Genomic DNA, 20,505 nt, shown 5'->3' with positions numbered 1-20,505 from the left:
GATAAAACAAATAAGTAACTAAAAGCCTAATCACGATCTAAATCACGACCAATGAAGCACCTGTCAATCGACACTCAGCCTCTGTCGATCGACACACTTGGACCCTATCGATCGACATCAACATTAAGTCGATCGATAGCCATTAATAGCTCCAAAATATCAACCTCCTGTGACGATGGCAGGTTTGTCGATGGACTTCCTTCCTCTGTCGATCGACACCCTTCTTCTATCGATCGACCATGCAGCTCCTCACAGAATCATCTGTCATCCGTCTACAGCTTCCAACACGAGGTTGAAATACAGACTCATCTTCTTCCTTAATCAATGGGTTTTGGCTCATAATTGCGCATTCGGACTTAGAATATACATAAGTCACACAACTCACCCAATAGCGAGAAAGGTGGGGAAATAATAGCGACATAGTCGTAATAAATCATGAAAATACGTGCCAAATAAGAGAAATAGCGCATATAAAATGCACGGATCAGTTTGGAACCCCAAGGGTAGTGATAAGTAATGCTGGGTCTCATTTTCGTAAGAGCACATTCAAGGCTTTGCTAGAAAGACATGGGGTGTGGCACAAAACCGCCCTTGCCTACCACCCTCATACGAGTGGGCAAGTGGAGGTTTCTAACCGCCAAATCAAAGCTATTTTGGAAAAAGTGATCAATAAAAGTCGCAAGGATTGGTCTCAAAAGCTACCAGACGTACTATGGTCTTTGAGAACGGCATTTAAGACACCTCTTGGCACCACACCCTACAAACTTGTTTATAGGATGGGTTGCCACTTGCCGGTTGAGCTAGAACATAAAGCATGGTGGGCCTTGAAAGAAATGAACTTTAACTACGATGCGGCCGGTGAAATACGGTTTCTCCAAATGAATGAGCTTGACGAGTTGAGGATGGAAGCATATGAAATCTCTAGAATCTACAAGGACCAAACAAAGAAATGGCATGATGTCAAGGTTGTCAAAAAGGATGTGAGTGTAGGAGACCTAGTGCTCCTTTTCAATTCGAAAGTCAAGGTATTTTCGGGAAAGCTCCGATCTCGTTGGTCGGGGCCATTCAAAGTGACACATATTTCCCCTTGTGGCGCATTCGAGCTATGGAGCGAGGATGGTGGAAGCTTCAAAGTCAATGGCCAAAGGGTGAAACAGTACTACAATAGAGATGAGAAAGGAACGATTGAAGTGCTCTACCTTGGGGACCCCCTCCCCGAGGAGGAGTCGGATTGAAAATAACTTCAAATGATAGGTTTGGTAGAATCCCTCAAGAACCACCATTTTTTGTAAATAGCACGCAAGTAGGTAGACAATGGGAGTATTTAAAATCATCGTACTTGGCACAATTTGAGTTGGTGACGGGTTGTCAATTGGAATAAGACCGAGAATTCGATGAAGACCACAAGCATAACCTTCAATTAGCCAAAATATCGACATGATACGTCGGCTTGAAAGAGGAAAACAGGCATTTCGAGGCCAATTGAAGAAGTGGAATTTGAAATTGCAAGAAAAAGAATAGCACACGAGGTAAAAGACTCCCCGTCTGTGGGCAGGCAGCCTACACATGACCCGGCTGGGAAGTTTCTGATATCGAATTATAAAAATATGGAAACAAAGTGTAAAGGGAGTCCCAGCAGGGCACCGGTACCTGCACTGGCTGGGAAGTCCCTGGTTTAATCAATTGAAATTTTACAAAATGACGTATGTGGGGGGGGTTGCGAGCGGTAGGCGGCCAACCAGCTGGGAACACCTCCAAGAGGAAAAACGGAGAAAATTGAGAAAAAAGAGCTCCCTGCCGGTAGGCCGGCAGCCGGTCCACCGGCTGGGACCACGTTTATGAGAAATCAGAGACCAAGGGTGAGTTTCCAGCTGGGTGACCGGTGGCCGGTCCTTGCCGGCTGGGAACACTCTGTATGTTGAGTGAAAAATTCGAAAAAGGGCTTGATCTCCCAGCCGGGGCACCGACGGCCGGTCCATCGACTGGCTGGTAGTACTCTGATCGTCATTAAACAACATGAGATACACAAACAAACCCTCATTATTTTTGTCACCTACTCTCTCTAAACACTCCTTTTCTCCCTCAAATCCTCACCAAATCATATCAAACCACCACCCAAGCCCTCCCTTTCACTAACCCTTTCTTACCAACATCAATGGCGCCTAAGAAGAGAGTTTCTAAGGGATATTTGGCTCTCCAACAAACGGAGATGGTAGCGGCGGCGGCATCCGACATGAGTCCCGATCCGAATTTTCCAGGACTCCAATTCTCCTCCGTGACTGTGAAAAAAAGTGTCCTCTTCACCCTACTCGCTTTATTGACCTCCAATCCATGAGGGACCTAGGGTTAAACCGTATCACACTTAATTTATTTGACGGAGTCGGGATGCGAAAAATGTATGACCTCCATGAGAAGACATATGTCCGACTTACTTGGGAATTCTTAAGCTCACTTAGGATTGACAAGCATCGGAAAGACAGAAAGGTAGCATTTTTACATTTCCGTCTTTTAAACAAGGACTACTCCCTTACCTTTCCACCTTTTCCAAGCATTTTGGCCTAGACCTGAGCCCTCCACATAAAGCACCGGATAAATTTGACAATGGGCTTGTTTGGAAGGCCATCACCGGCCTTGATGATCAAAAAGGGGTGAAAAGAGCGGCGAATACATATCATAATGCCGCCATAAGAATTTGGCACCGTTATATGGGTTGGACTGTCTTTGGAAGGGATGAGCCCCATAATTTTAGGACGGAGGACTTGGAAATTCATGGCTCCTACCTCCGTTTTAACCCCGTGTCATTCAAAATTTGTATGGCGCATCATATGGCTCTTCACCTTCACAAGATTACCAACTCACCGGCCCAATCGACCCCAAATTGTCGTGGGTGGCTTTATTGCCCACCTTGAAAAGCGCCTTATTCGGAAGCTTAATTTGAATGGTAAACCACATCACCGGGGAAACCATGCTCACAAAGGACTACATCCAATACACTCTCAATCGGATTAAAAAGAACCCCAGCGACTGGAATGAATATTAGAAAATTCGGGTCAATGGAGTGAACAAGAACTCGGTGCCACTCCCCCAATGCACAAAAAATGAAAGTAGTGCTAAATTCCAAGCATTACTTGTTGGAAATTGAAGCGAGGGAGGAAGCTACTACCTCTCAAACCCAAAACACAACCTTACCTATGGGCGTGAACACAATGACACCGCCCAACCCACCTTGAGATACAACATGCCCACCACCCCCTTCTTCCAAGGCACGTTCCAACAACCTTGGTCATTTCATCACACCCACTTCATGAGTCAAGTCTTTTTTTGAGTAAGTATGAAAAAATGGTCGATCGTGTTTCGATTCATTGTCGATTTCTTATCCGCATTCCAAATGGTGGGAATAAGTCAAGGAAGTGTTAATAGTCAACCCGAACAACCCGCAAATGGTAATGATCAAATCCTAGCTGCACTCCTTCGTCTCCAGACAAGCAAAGACTAAGCCTATGCCCTTAACGCTATCGAAGGCCGTATTGTCGCTCTAGAAGCTAGACTTCCTCCTACAGAGGGTCCCATTCCCGACGCGCTCATACACGATAATTCTCCACCCTTTGAACAACCAGAAGTCAATCTTCCACCAGGTCCCACTGAAGCTGAAAAGCGACTCCAGTATTTGGAGGAGCATCTAATGTATCTAGAGGGAGATGACATCTATAGGGAAAACAGTCGCAAATATGAGGCAGTAAATGCTCAACTGCCAACTAACTTCAACATGACTGACATCCCGAAGTTTAAGGGCCATGAAAACTCTTTGAACCATATTCGTGCATTCAAAGATTATATGTCTATCAAAGGCATTAAGCCAAAGATTTAACTGTGCTAGGATCAAGAATTGAAGACAGCATCCGTAAAGGACTCTTGTCCAAAACGATAGGTCACGGATATCAAGGCAAAACGAGTCGTTCTTATGGCTCCACTAGCAAGACCGACGAGAACAACCTTATCGAATCGTCTACTAAGAAGAATAACCACCAGAGGAAGTTCACCAACGTTGGTGACTCGTACCCCAATGCTCTAAATAGATTGATGAAACAAGGCAAACTCCAACCCATACGACCTACACCTGACCTAGAGAAGAAGTCTAGGTTCTGGGATGAGAATGCCTACTGTGAGTACCATTGAGGCAAAGGGCATGATACAGAGATTTGCTTCAAATTGAAGCATGCCATTCAAGATATGATTGAATAAGGGTGCTTGCCTATACCTCCTGCAAGCAAGCCTAGCAATACTCAGAATCCTCTTGGAATTCTGATGATCACAGATGAGGAATCCACCTTGAATTGTTCACACCTCATTTTTCCACCTGAAAATGAGGTCAATGCATTAGAAAATGAGGACAATTATTCAACCATCTCCCCTACCATCGCTGATTTTGTCGCATGGGCAAAGGGTGTAAGTAGATAAGTTTCAGAGCTAGAAGCTACAGTGGCATCCCTATGCAATCCAAGCACTATACCTAGGAGAGACATGCTATTGGTTCCAATCTTATCTCAAGGATTCACAATGCAAGAAGTGATCGTAGTAACCGACAATCTAGTCGAGCAAATAATCAGCCTAGAAGCCGAAATCATAAGCCTGAGAGAGCTCAGTATCGTCAATAGAATATGGGCGGATGACGATGAAGATGTTTACCTCAAAGAACATCCTCTAGTCAAGGCTAGTGAAGATCAAGATGTAGACCACCTTACTCGCTCGGGATGTCCATATCAAAATGTCATTCAATTACAAAAGAGTGGTCCAGTTTCTAATAGTCCAACAACTAACACCAATATCATTACACCAAATTATGGCGAAGATACATCTGCTGACCATTTATTGTAGCAACTTCAAAAGACAAAGGCTGATCTTTCAGTCTGGCAATTAGTTGCAAGTTCATTTCCTCATCGCTAGGCTTTACTGCAAGCATTGGCTAAATTGAACGTAGCACACGACTCTACACCCAATGACGTCGTCAACCTAGTATTCCAAGACTCAGTCAAGCTAAGTAACCCAGTTACTTTCTTGGATGAGGACTTGCCTCCCTTTGGCGTCACTCATAACCTCGCTCTATACATCACAGTCACATGCTTGAAGAAAAACGTACCAATGACTTTGGTGGATGATGGCTCCGCAGTCAATGTCATACCACTAAAGACAGCATACAAGTTAGGCCTGAAAGAATCAGACTGGACTCCTGCTAACCAAGGCGTTCGGGCATACGATGGAATACAATGTAAAGTAGTGAGGCTAATTAACCTTACTGTGGCCACTGGGCCAATCGAGCGAAAGGTTAATTTTTAGATAATGGACATCAAGGCATCTTTCAATATACTTCTAGGTAGGCCCTGGATTCACGCTTCCAAAGCAGTGACATCCACCTTACACCAAAAGATCACTTCGTCACCTAAGGTCGTAATAGAGAAAATGTCAAGCAACCAAGTAGTTACAGATCCAGTGCACGAGCTTGGAGGATTTCAAATCATTAACCTTATGGAGAGCGAGCTGGCTCCCTTGTACTTCAACCCATACTCCAACTTAGTGGTCATCCACATACTCAAATCCCAGGGATACTTCCCAGGAATGCCACTAAACCCTATCAGAGAGAGTACCTTTACACCTTTTAAGGAAGGTAACTCCCAAAAGATACCACTAGGTTTGGGGTACAAGCCCACGAAGGCTGAAACCCTCGATATGCTTACTCAAGTTCAGAATCGCAAAAGTAAGGGAGTCTAAATGCAACCCTATCTCCCTACACTAAATGGGTACTTCGTCAGGGAAGGAGATTGTGAATATTTTCATGGATTTCCCGAACCTTGGTGATACAGAAGCAATCAACTAGCTGGAATCGAGGTCTTCCATGATTCCTACTTCATTCCTCCATAAACGGTTCCTACCGTCAAAACTCGTCAGACACTGTCTCGACGAACAGGCTGTTAACCTTCTATTTGGAGAAGATCGATTCGTCAATGCAACACAGGATGAGATCATTACCATGATACTTTAAGACGACAATTTCAACCCTACAACACTAACACTGACACCAGCTCAAATCAGCAGAAAGGATGGAGAAAGTCAATCAAGTGGACCAACAATCAAGGAAAACTCTTCAAGGTCACTACTGGAGAAGGAGAGATGTTCAGAGGAGAACCCAAAGATGATGAATTCGAGTCAGAGTCGGAGTCAGAGTTGGAGTCGGAATCTAAGTCTAGAGAAGTCGCTAGAGAGTCTCCTCATGTCGTCACTCCCCACCCTTTTGTTTCTCCTAGCATAATATTGCCTAGTAACAGTAGCTTGGGGAATGTTCCAGCAACTGTCCCTCTACCGCCACTGACTACTGTGCAAATGGCTTCTTTGTTTCAGCTATTTTCAAACATTAATATGAATAAATCTGATTCTGCTTACTCCTTGTGTTATTCTGAATGCAATTCTGTTTACGATGATAATGAGGATGATCCTGACCCAGACTCAACTGAATTACCTCCCAATACAATTAAATAAATACTAGAAGAGGGGGAAGGGACACCAGTTGTAGAAAACACCGAACCTATCAACGTAGGAACGGAATTAGAACTCCAAGAACTTATGATATGGACGACCCTAGACCCAACTGAAAGGGCCAATTTCATCGACATCCTACACGAGTTCAAAGACGTCTTCGCTTGGTCTTACAAGGACATGCCAGGAATCGACAGGGATATTGCTGAACATCGCATTCCAATTAAGCCAGATTTCAAACCTGTAAAACAGAAGCTTCGTCGGATGAGGACAGAGTGGCTCTTAAGATTAAAGAAGTCTTCTTTAAGCAATTCAAAGACGGATTCATCAAAGTTTCTGAGTATTCAGACTGGGTGGCTAATATAGTCCCCGTACCCAAAAAGGATGGGCGAATCTGGATTTGTGTTGATTTTAGAGACTTGAACAAAGCGAGTCCTAAAGACGACTACCCTCTACCACACATCGATACATTGGTAGATAATACAATGGATCACGCGTTGTTATCCTTCATGGACAGGTACGCAGGGTATAACCAAATCAAAATGGCCAAAGAAGATATGCACAAGACAGCCTTCGTCACTCAGTGGGGCACATACTGCTATACTGTTATGCCATTCGGGCTAATCAATATTGGGGCTACATACCAACTCACTGCGACTACTTTGCTACATGACATGATGCATAAAGAGGTGGAGGTGTAGGTGGACGATATGATCGTCAAATCTAAGGATAGAAAAGGGCACATCGCTAACCTTCACAAATTCTTCCTCAGATTGCGCAAATACAACATGAGGCTCAATCCTCAGAAACGTGCATTCGGAGTAACGTCAGGCAAGCTTCTGGGATACGTTGTCAGCCAGAGGGGGATACAAATTGATCCATCCAAGATCAAGGCCTTAATCGAGATGCCACAACCCCAAACAGAAAAAGAGGTTAGAGGATTCCTGGGCAAAGTGCAGTACATAAGTCGATTCATATCGAAACTCACTATGATCTGCGAACCTATCTTCAAAAAGCTCAAGCAAACAGACCATACCGTGTGGGATGATGAATGTCAAAAGGCATTTGACAGGATAAAAAAGATATTGGCCAAGCCACCAGTGCTAATGCCTCCCAAAAAAGATCAACCTCTTGGTTTATATCTCACGGTTACCGAAACAACTATGGGGGCTATGCTCGCACAGACTGTTGGAAAAGAAAAAAGAGCTATCTACTACCTTAGTAAGAAGTTCTTGGAGTATGAAAGTAAGTATACACCTCTCGAGAAGACATGCCTCGCTCTTGTGTGGGCAACAAAGAAGCTACGCCATTATATGCTTAGCTACTCGGTCAAAGTGTATTCTAAAATGGATCCCGTCAAATACCTCTTCGAGAAACCCGTCCTCAATGGATGCTTGGCAAGATGGACCTTAATGCTTTCACAGTTCGATCTCAAATACGTACCTTTGAAAGTCATAAAGGGATGCGCCGTGGTTGAATTCTTCGCAGATAATCCTATCAACGATACGCAAGCAATAGACACATGGTCGTTTCTAGATGCGGATATTTTACAAACCAGTACGGATTCTTGGGATCTTTACTTTGATGGGGCATCCAATTTTAGAGGATTTGGAATAGGAGTGTTGCTCATTTCTCCTGAAGGCGAGCATACACCACTTTGTGGACATGGGCCCACAGGGGCGCTTGGGAACAAGCATTTCCATTTGTGGAGTCGCCACCAATTTTTGTGGGAAATTGGAACCGTTCAAACACCTCGTGTCATGTCAAGATCAAAGTAGTGACATGAACACTAAGAACTCGTTAACCTTAGCATTCTATGTCTAGAATGACTCTCGTGGATGCCAATGAACACGGATGTTCACAGAGATCTGGAGTAAGGGGTGAGGGTACGTATTAGGAAGTCCTTTTAATAACACCTAATCCCGCCCGCCTCGATAGCGGCCTCTACTAATGATTAGGGAAAATAATCTATACTTGATATGTTATTGATTATATGCATGCAATGTAACATCCAATAAATTAATCCTAGCATGTGAGAATTAACTAAGTTGGTGAACACGTAGTTTAACATACAATAGGTCAAAGTAGAGATTTACATTGATTACATGTGAAAGCAGACAAACAATAATAAAGATATAATAAAATATAATAATTACAATGGTTTAATGATGATTTACATCGAAAATACACTTAAAACGGATAATTTTAGTAAAGAAAAGGGAAAATAAATTAAGGGTTAAAAAACGAAGAAATTAGTAATGATATTACAATTAATAGTTAATTATTACATAAGACTAATGAACTAGGTCAGAGCAACAACGGAAGTTCAGAGGCAGAACTCAACCCAGAACCGGAGCAGCAGAGCTGCGTCCCTTGGAAGAGGCGCAGTGGTCATTGCGTCTGTTCCTAAAGTGAGTTCTGGCTGTGAAGCCGGAATTGCATATCGTTAATGTTTTTGGGTAATTTAATGATCGATTACTGATATTTGACTCGGATGAAAGTTATTTAACAGATTATTTACATATGAATGGGTCATAAAAGCGATAAAGAACGGACTCAAATTAAGTAGAATGAATTAATTACTAATTACAAATTTTGGCTAACATGAATTAATTAGGTTTTCTAATACGATTTAATTAGGTTTATTTACACAAATTAAATTAGATTAAGAGATAATATACAAACAAAAATATACAAAAGATGAATTTCAGAGACTTGATATGGACGAATCGAATCTCTAAAACCCGGATTTGATTTTAATGACGGAAACCCGCAAATATTGGTTATTTGGGATTTAAGTCGGAAATTAAAAGTGAGAAGTTACTAATTATATGTTAAAATTATTATATGAATGAATAATGAAGAAAAATAAAGAAATCGGAATAGAAAAGACGAATCAACGAAGAACAAAGGAAGAAGAAGAAAAGCAGAAACAGCGGCAACCTCAGGAAGAGGCGCGGCAGTTGCTTCATTTCTTCTCGACGTCTGCCCTCTATTAATCCGAAAAAAGGGTATAATAGAAGGTTTTATAAATCGGTTTTAAATATGTTTTTGACGTAAATCTTACAATAATTTATACAATAAAAAGGTACAATAATAAAACATGGGATTTACACTACAGACTTACATGTTTGACGAAACGAGATTGACTAAGTTAACGATTAGTGATTGCTCGACTCGAATGTAAGACGAAAGTGCCCTCTTAAGAGGAATTAAACTAAATTGATTAAGTTGATTGAGTGGAGTTGGTCAAATTGGTCGGTCATACAAAACGAGGGTAGTACTCAGAAGGATCCGAGCTTACGTGGTCGAAAGTTCAAGCACGTAGATGCCAATAAGCAAAGTGCACGGTCTTAGAATGCAAAGGGAGAAGAGAAGGGCGGACACTCGCGTGAGAAATATGAGGAATAAAGGTCCCTATTTATACTAATCAGACGGAGGAATTAGGGTTTCGGTAAAACTTTGGAAACATATCTCGAAAAGATCTTAAAATACGCAGAAAAGAGCTGGGAAAGAGGCGCAGCAGCCACTGCGGCTCTTGGAAGAGGCGCAGCAGGTGCTGCGTCCTTTCCCCAGGAGCTTCCTCCTGCGGAAGAAAGATTTCCGCATTTCTGTCATGGAATTGCGATAGATCTCAACTTCCTTATTGTTTAAAAATAATTTCGGGATATATTTTGCCAAAAAATTAAAATATTGAAATATGGAATAGATTTTCCCGGACTCCAAATGAACTCTAATTACTGTCAAAACGAGCGTAACGGCGCGTAGATGACGGGCAAGGGGTAGACACAAGTATTTGAGCTATAACTTGACGATAAACTTACAAATTGTCATAAATCATTCCGCGTACCAAACATGTGGCCCAATCATCACCGGGTGGCTTTCGGGAGGTGCAGAAATGAGGTATCTACAGAGGCCCCACTTTGACTGAGGCTTGGACAAGGCGAAAGTCAAAGTATAGCCATCAGGTTAATCGAAGATTACAACCTGGCGACTTTGACGACGCGAGGCGGCTCAAGGGGTCTGAACCAAGGACCTGTCGTCGGGAACATTTTAGAGTCTGTCGACTTCCGAGGAGGGTCGTTTAAAGTCCATTAGACTACGTAAGGAAGCTCCCCAGACATAAGAAGAGATCGTACCTGAGACTTCTTTCTATGTAATATTGAAGGATAGCAGGACGTTGGTAGAAACTGCTGGGGGAAATCTGCTTGCGTCGGTCTCAAGCGAACTCCGGTGAAACTTGAGGTTGAATCTGCTTATGTCGGTCTCAAGCGAACTCCATATCTCGAGAAGAACAATCGGCTGTCATGAACTCTCGTTGGGAAAATAATTGAGGCATGTCGAAACACCGTCAGAGAAAATCCGCTCGTTGTTGCAAGCGAAGTCTTGATGAAGTACTGTGACAATTCACAGTCTACTTGGAAATACGGGTCTGGACGAGGAATAAATATCAAACGGACGAAATATACGATGTATGGTGTTGAAGAAGAGGCGCACCAAATATGGGCTCACAAATAACGAACTTATAACGAATTTTTGAAAATCGAATTGGAGGGAAGCTGAGGAAGAGGCGCAACAAGAGATGCGACTCTTGGAAGAGGTGCAGCACCTGCTGCGTCTTTTCCTGGGTTCATCCCTGTCTGAGTAAAAACTCGACAGAACCCGTGTTATATCATAATAACAAAACACAAAATCTTTCAAAACTCTCTCAAATTCCGTCGACATTCCGCCAAAATTTGATCAAAAGCTTGCATTAAATATGACTAATCGAGGTACGTGTCTTATTCTTGCATTAACATCTGTATTTTGCTATATTTGAGTCGAGAAAATTAGGGTTTTCAACCCAAATAACTCGAAAATTTGGGGCTTTTCCCCCAAATGAATTTCCCTTGTGAAATTGACATTAGAAATGGATAATTGGTAGTTTAAGGAACATAACCATGTGTTCTTTTCGAATTTTCATCGAGTATTGAGCATTTGAGTAGAATTGTGACGGTTTCTCAGTTGTGTCGTAAATTGCTTCGAAAATGGCCTTAGGATTGCCCATTTGCGATGAAACTTGATATTTGGAATCATTTTGTGATGGGTAAACTTCTTACCATATTGGATTTTTAATTTGCGGTGGCTTTTTCAGGACACTTTTCTAGGGCATAATCGTCGTTATAACGAAATGCTGCCGAAATTTCTACTTAAACCCATGATTAGGCTTGAACTTAGACTTGCCTTGGCCCATTTTCACCACATGAGCGGTCGGGTTTCGAGATAAAAGGCCAAAGATGGCGAGAAAAGAGCTATTTTCGGAGCTTAAAAGCTTGAAAATACTATAATCGAGGCTCGCCGTCACTCGACGCGGCCTAATTTACTCTAATTTTGCAGGCGATGAGGCTTCTACGTCGGGGAGGGCTCCCATGGACGTGGATACTGACTTCAACCCATCTCTTACTTTTGAGGAGGTGCTAGAGGTGGCGTTTGCTGAGCAGGCAACCGAGGAGGAGGCTGTTGAGGAGGAGGCCCCGAGGCGGGCCAACGTCGGACGAGGCAGCCACCAGCTAGCGAGGGCACCCCAGTGGGCTGAGAAATGGAATGGCTGACATATCATTTGGGCAGCGGAGATTCACATGTCTTATAAGACGGTAAAGAGCTTGGTAAATCTCAAACTCGTCACTCCCTCATCATCTTTCTTTCCTTATTTATTTGTCGTTTCATTTCTCTTTCACTTCGGGCTAAAGATAGCTTCGCGTCGAATCGATATAGGAGGCTGGGAACATGAGGTCCTTTTCTGGCTACACGACGATGATGGAGGCTTACGGGAGACTGTCGGAGGAGGAGAAAGCCATCATCGAGCTTAGAGCTTTCGGAGCCTTGGTTAGAGCGTGGAGGGAGATCAAGGGAAGGAAGCGTCGTGCTAACCTGTGCCTGTTTCGAGCCTTCCTTGATCGGTACTGGGATACGACCTCGACCTTTCACATGCCCTTTGGCGAGGTCGGGGTCACGTTGGAGGATTACGGCATGATTTCTGGTCTGCCATGTGGAGCGGAGGTTGTGGTATGGCCGTCGATGGCCATGAGGGTGGACTCGACCGAGGCCAGGAGGCTGATCGGCTGGCACCTAGCGGCGAGTATTTCTACGGTTCCCGGGTTAGTGCCGAGCTCCTATGTCAGGGATTACTTTGCTGGTAAGATCCCGACGGTAGTGACGGTAGATGGGAGGGAGGCTGACTTGGCCGACGTCGGTGGCGACGCTCTTCTTCTTCCTGGCAAGGGTTACTCCGCGTTCATTCGCCGGAGGCTGGCGTACTGGCCGGTCATGGTAAGTGCTTTATCTTCCCTATTTGTGTTGACTTGATAAAATGATAAATGATCATCAAATAAAGAATTCAATTGAATTTTGCAGGAGGTTGAGGAGGCGGGCGTCGAGCCCCCAGCGTACCCTGAGACCCTAGAGTACACTGACGCGGCGGGGATGATGACAATCTCCGAGCTTCGCGACTTTGGCGAGGTGGTGATAGATGCTGGCCTAGATGAGTGGCAGCACTTGGTTCGGAGGGTAAGTTTTCGACTCAGTTAGCTTTTGCTGTTGTATAAGAATACATTTGTCAATTTTATTGAAAACCTTTGTTTATTGAAATGCAGGTGGCGCCGTCCGGTACGTGGCTTTGTGGAGGGTAGCCAACCGGATACGGGCTACTGCCATCGAGGCACTTGCTGGTGGTCGAGGACGACAGGTATGAACCTTTTATTTACTTCATTTTGAATTTTCTAATTTCCTTGTATTTGAAACGATTGAAATGAAGCATTTCCTTATCATTTGCAGAGGGAGCGCGATCTGGAGCGTGAGCTAGCGCAGTCCTAGGAGGAGACGACTCGCCTGTTGAGGGAGTTAGAGGTCCGAGACGCCGAGATCGCTGCTCTTGAGGCCAGGGTCACCGAGTGGGGAAACCAGGAGTAGCTGTCTTTTTTGTTGCTTCTGTTGTCTGTACCGCACACATTTTTCACACTTTAGGACTTCATTTTGGACTTTTTGGACTAGTTTTCGGGCAAGAGCCCCCCCAGTTTGATGTACATACAACATTTTTATTGTATATGTGACGGCCTGAGTGCCTTTGCTGTTGGGTTGTCTTGTTTGTTCCTGCAGGTTAGCTTTGAACAGGTTTGGTAGATGACGGTTTATGCCGTCATGCTGCCGGAATTTACATAGAAATCGCACAAACAACACATATTGTACATATGGCCTAAACTAGCGCAAAACAAAGAAAATACCTAAAAAAAATGCGAAAAATTGCCCCGAAATGAGCGCAAAAATTGCCGAAAATGACCTGACGATAGGGAGGGCTACCCCCTAAAAAAACGAAAAAAGAAACGTATAAGTTTGAAATGAAATGTGAAACGGGAGTGAAATAGGGCTACCCCCTAAAAAACGAAAAAAGATACGTATAAGTTTGAAATGAAATGTGAATTGGGAGTGAAATGATTCCCCCGAAAAGAGAAAATAAAATGAAATGGGTAAGTGTGCTTATTTGCCGAAAATGTCGATTTCGCCTCGAAAAGCATGCCCGGAAAATAGGAAACATAAAAATATGATAATTTGACGGAATTACCAAAATAATAACCCATACGGATAGGAAATTATCTCAAGAGGAATTAGGAAAGATCCTACGCGGAAAAAAGCACAGCAACCCTCTGAGGAAGAGGCGCAGCACGAGCTGCGACCCTTCGAAGAGGCACAGCAAGTGCTGCGCCATTTCCCAAGTTTGCCAATTCTGACGGATTTTAGGAAACAGCTTTTAGTATAAATATAGATGTCGAGGGAGCTTTTATTCACACAAATCTTCCGTCCTCCTTTTGTCTATAATACAAAATTCTCCTATTATATAAAAAAGAATTTACAAACCATGGATGCCTTGGAAAACCGTCTCAAGGAATGGACAAACGAATTTACAAACGTCAAGAAGCATCATATGGGTGCTTTCAATTTGGGGTCAATCTTGAGCTTGAAACTAGTGAAGGTTGTTAAACCGTTCTTGGATGCTTGTCTCGAATTTCCATGTTTTTGCCGTCCCTGGAGGTGATATCTGTCCTTTTCCCAAGGAGATTGCTGCAATTGGTGGATGGGACCCAGAAAATATGCATGCTATACCTTCTAGCTCTCAAGGGTGTAAAAACAAGTTTAGAGATTTGCTTGGACTGACTAAGGCTGAGGTTGACCGTCTTGTAACCATAAAATGGGTATGCATGCTTGATTTCATTGATCGATTTATAAACAGGGAAGACCCTTCCATCTCTTATATAGCGAGGCGTAGGGCATTCGGGTTTTGCCTACTGCATGGTTATGTCCTTCAAGGGCATGCTGATAAGAACATGAGAGGAGATCCTCGTTTCTTAAGCTTGATTGAGCAAATGGAGCTGCGCAGGAGCCCAACTTGTCTGTGTCTAGGAGAGATTATATTGGGATTGGATAACAGGAAAGCCAACCGCGAGCTCCCTTATTTAGGAAGTCCTATCATTCTGCAGGTAAGAATGAAACCTTTTTTTCTTCTCTTTTTTATTTTTTTTTTTTGTATTTTTTTTCTTTTCTTTTTCATTTTTTTCTTTTGTTTTTTTTTCTATTTTTTCTTTTGTTTTTTCATGGTTGGACATTAATTCCTGTCTTGGTAGGTTTGGCTCATGGAGCGTCTGCGGTTGATCGAGCCCTGAGCCTAATGCACTCACAAGCAAAGATGCTCTGGTCGATTGCGATGAGGACCAAACTCTATATGGTAGATTTTACTCGGGTCTGCAACTATTGGGAGAACAAGCTCAAGAATGAGGATGGTCCCTTGATCAGATGGGTTGTGCCATAGTGGCATCTCAAGTCAGTTACTGGAGTTTCGTCTTTGGATCCTACTCGATCGGTGCGCATACCTGGCTTGGAATTTATGGTATGCATCTTCCCGGAGAGACTGATGAGGCAGGTGGATCTAAAACAGAAGATTCCTAAGCTTTATACTGTTCCTCAGACTGTGGTGGCACATACTGCCGAGAGTCGTAGAGAGTGGGCTCTCAAATGGGCTTAGAGAAACATGTGGTTCCTACATTCTTCGGTAAGTTCATTATGGGTATCAGATTCCTACTTGCAGTGGAGGAAGGCTACTAATCCTGAGGAGCGCGAGAAGTTGAGGAAGCATGAGCCTGTTGACTACAAGATCCATGAGGTAGCAAAGGAGACCCAGAAGTACTTGAGTGAAGGGGAGGAAGAAACCGGATTCCGAGTCGTTCATCCGTCGAAGAAACCGCAGACTTGTCCTGCCATAGAAATGGTGGTTGATCGAAATGGTAAAGCTACACTATGAGAGAGACCTTTGGTGATTAGGTCTGAGATAGCATAGGAGCGCCCGGCTCGTGGTCAAGATAAGAAGTATGACAAAAATGACAAAGGCAAGGGAAAGATGGAAGAATAGCCTAAGTCGTAGTATTATTTATTTTTATTATTATTTGTAAAAAATTGTGGGGTTTTTAGATTCCTAGCCTATTTTTTATTTTTATTATTTATATTATGTGGCATACTATTATTATTATTGAGGAAAAAATGAATAAAAGATTAATTACTTATAAAACTATTGTGATTTTCCTTTTATTATTCTTGTCGAATTTGAAATGCAAATGCAAATGTCCTTCTATTTACATTTAAAATAATGGGTTGTATCATGTGAAGGATTGCCTACGTATTCATTTAAAAAAATGAAATCAAACCCTTGTGCGTAGTTTGAGTAAATGTAAAGGAATAATTGTTCTAAGCAAGAGCTTGTAGCGAACTAGAAAATGAGCATGAGCTTTACTTCTAAAACACAATTCAATTTATTTGATGATATGAGGATGATGAATTGTCAAAATGCAAGAGCAAGGTGACATGAGCTTTATTTCAGCGGGCCTGGGGCCGTTTTTATTTCGTGTCGCACGAGCGGCACGTGGGTGTTACGCATAGCGCGTTCCTGTCTTATTCTAGGCATAATATCGTTTTAATTGGTCAAGGTTAGTCGGGTTAGCAAATTCATTCCCATCTAGGTCTGTGATTCTAAACGCACCCCCCGAGAGTATGGACTTGACCAAGAATGGTCCGATCCAGTTGGGTTTGAATTTTCCTCGTGGATCGACAGGTAAAGGAGCTCTAACTGATTTGAGAACTAAGTCTCATTCTTTGATGTTTCTAGGCTTAACCCTTTTGTTTAAGGCTTGTTTGATACGTGCCTGATATGTTTGCACATTATGTAATGCGCGCAATCTTCGTTCATCCAAGAGGATGAGTTCTTCATATCTATTTCTCTTCCAATCAGCTTCTGGAATTTGACTTTCGAGTAGAATACATAAGGATGGGATTTCTAGTTCAACTGGTTGCACAGCTTCCATGTCGTAAGTCAAACGGAAAGGAGTATCCCGAGTGGGCGTCCTAACGGATGTGTGATATCCCCATAAGGCGAATGGTATCTTACTTGGCCAATCTCAATAATTATCGATCATTTTCTTGAGGATTGTGACAATATTCTTGTTGGCTGCCTCCACGGCGCCATTAGTTTGTGGTCCATATGGCGAGGAATGGTGGTGCTTGATTTTGTACTTGGCTAGCAATTATTCAGTCTCAGCCTGGAAATGTGATCCGTTGTCACTGATGATCTCATGTGGGCAACCATATCGACAGATGATATTGGTTTGTATGAACTTTGCCACGTTCTTAGCTGTAAGACTAGTGTAAGATGCTGCCTCTACCCATTTGGTGAAATAGTCGATAGCCACCAAAATGAAACAGTGACCTCCTGTTCTGGCTGGGGTGATCTTCCCGATGATGTTGATTCCCCAAGCAGAAAATGGCCAAGGAGATGTCATGGTGTAGAGTAGTGAAGGAGGGACGTATTGCACATTCCCGAAGATTTGGCAGTTGTGACATTGTCTGACATATTTGATGCAATTGGATTCCATTGTGGTCCAGTAATATCCCAAACGCGTGATTTTCTTTTCCATCATTGGTCCACTCATGTGAGTGCCACATTCTCCATCATGGACTTCTTCCATCACTTTCTGTGCCTGTGAATGATCAAGGCAACGCAAAACTACACCAAGAGGTGTTCTTTTATACAGTTCTCCTTGCATAAGGACATATTGAGAGGCGAGCAGGCGTATAGCACGTTTTCCTCTCTTATCCATATCCGGCGGATAGGTGCCATTGAGCTTGAAGTTCAGAATGGCTTGAAACCAAGGCTCCCCTGGGTTCTCTTCTTCATCTGTGATTTGGTGCACATAGGTTGGTTCTGACCGTCGTTCGATGCATAAAGGCATTTATACCATTTCGTCTGGCATATTAATCAGAGTTGCAAGTTTTTCAAGAGCGTCTGCAAACTGATTTTATTCTCGAGTTAAGTGTAGATAAGTCACTTGATCGAAGAATTGGGCAACTTGGTCTATCCTCGCCTGATAGGGTGCTAGACTTTCACTCTGAATTTTCCAAGATCCCGTAATTTGGTTGATGATCAAGGATGAATCTCCGTGAAGTCGAAGATTCCTGATGCCTAAGCCTACTGCTGATTGTAGTCCAATGAGGCAAGCTTCGTATTCTGCTGCGTTATTTGTCACCTCAAAGTCGAGTTTAACATAGAGTGGTTTATGCTCACCTTCAGAAGAAATGAGCAATACCACTATTCCAAATCCTCTTAGGTTCGATGCTCCATCAAAATAAAGGTCCCAAGAATCTATATTGGTTTGAAGTATATCTTCATCCGAAAATGACCATGTGTCTATTGCTTGGGTGTCGTTGATGGGATTATCTGCGAAGAACTCGACGACGGCGCGCCCTTTTATAACCTTCAGAGGTACGTATTTGAGATCGAACTCTGAGAGCATTAAGGTCCATCTTGCCAAGCGTCCGTTGAGAACGGGTTTTTCGAAGAGGTATTTGACAGGATCCATTTTGGAGTACACCTTGACGGAGTAGCTAAGCAGTTAATGGCGTAGCTTCTTTGTTGCCCACACAAGAGCGAGGCATGTCTTTTCAAGTGGTGTGTATTTGCATTTATACTCCAAGAACTTCTTACTAAGGTAGTACATAACTCTCTCTTCTTTTCTGACGGTTTGTGCTGACATAGCCCCCATGGCTGTTTCGGTCACTGTGAGATATAAACCAAGAGGTTTATCTCGTTGAGGAGGCATGAGCACTGTTGGTTTGGCTAGTATCTCCTTGATTTTGTCGAACGCCTTTTGACAGTCGTCATCCCATATGGTGTGATCTGTTTTCTTTAGCTTTTTGAAGATTGGTTCACAGATCATGGTAAGTTTCGATATGAATCGACTTATATATTGAACCTTGCCTAAAAATCCCCTAACCTCCTTCTCCGTCTGAGGTTGTGGCTTTTCGACTAGATCTTTGATTTTGGAAGGGTTCATTTCTATCCCTCGTTGACTGACGACATATCCTAGAAGCTTGCCCGACGTCACCCCAAATGCACATTTCTGAGGATTGAGCCTCATGTTGTACTTTCGTAGTCTTAAGAAGAATTTGCGAAGGTTATTAATGTGCCCCTCTCTATCCTTGGACTTGACGATCATATCATCTACATACATCTCGACTTCTTTATGCATCATGTCATGTAGTAGCGTAGTTGCAGTGCGTTGATATGTAGCTCCAGCATTGATTAATCCGAACGGCATAACAGTATAGCAATAGGTACCCCCATTGAGTAACAAAGGAAGTCTTATGCATGTCTTCTATGGCCATCTTGATCTCATTATATCCCGCGTACCCATCCATGAAGGAAAACAACGCGTGATCTACTGTATTGTCTACCAATATATCGATATGTGGTAGTGGAAAGTCATCTGTGGGACTCGCTTTGTTCAAGTCTCTGAAATCAACACAAACACGGATTCTCCCATCCTTTTTGGGTACGGGTACTATGTTGGCTACCCAGTCTGAATACTCGGAAACTTTGATGAACCCGGCTTTGAATTGTTTATCGACTTCTTCTTTGATCTTAAGAGCCCATTCTGTACTCATTCGACGAAGCTTCTGTTTAACAGGTTTGAAACCTGGTTTGATCGGAATTCTGTGTTCGGCAATATCCCTGTCGATCCCTGGCATGTCTTTATAGGACCAAGCAAAAATGTCTTTGAACTCATGTAGGAGGTCTATGAAACTAGCCCTTTCGGTTGGGCTCAAGGTTGTCCCTATCCTAAGTTCTTGGGGTTCTAGTTTCATTCCTACGTTGATGGATTCAGTGTTCTCTATAATTGGGGCCCCTTTCCCCTCTTGTAATATTTCTTTGGCTATGTAGGGAGGTAGTTCAATTGAGTCTGGGTCTGGATCATCCTCATTATCATCGTAAACATAATTGCATTCAGAATAACACAAAGAGTAAGCAGAGTCTGATTTATTCATATTAAATTTTGAAAATAATTGAAACAGAGAAGCCATTTGTTCAGTAGTCAGTGGCGGCAAAGGGACAGCTGTTGGGACATTTCCCGAACTACTGTTACTACTTGATGCTAAGCTAGGAGAAACAAGGGAATTGGGAATGACGACAGGAGGAGACTTTCTAGGAATTTCTCTAGACTCCGACTCTGATTCCGACTCCGACTCCGACTTTGACCCGAATTCGTGGTCTTCTGATTCTCCTTTGAACATCTCTCCTTCTCCAGTGGTGAGCTTGAAGAGCTTTCCTTGGTTGTTTGTCCATTTGATCGACTTTCTCCATCCTTTCTGCTGATTCGAACTGGTTTCGGTGCCTAGCGTGGTAATGATCTCATCCATGATGCTTTCGGCTCATTTGATTAAGGGAAGATCCTGGAGGTAGACATCTTCCTCACTATTTGTCCATATCCCATTGATTATCTCCTCTCTTGGGGAGATAAGATGTGAGCAATCCAAGGTGGATTCTTCATTTGTAATCATCAGAACTCCAAGAGAATTTTGAGTATTGTTAGGCTTACCTCCAAGTGGTATGGGTAGGCGACCGTC

Source organism: Silene latifolia, chromosome Y (assembly GCF_048544455.1).
Source record: "Silene latifolia isolate original U9 population chromosome Y, ASM4854445v1, whole genome shotgun sequence".
Taxonomy (NCBI): domain Eukaryota; kingdom Viridiplantae; phylum Streptophyta; class Magnoliopsida; order Caryophyllales; family Caryophyllaceae; genus Silene; species Silene latifolia.
This window is presented reverse-complemented; position numbering follows the sequence as displayed.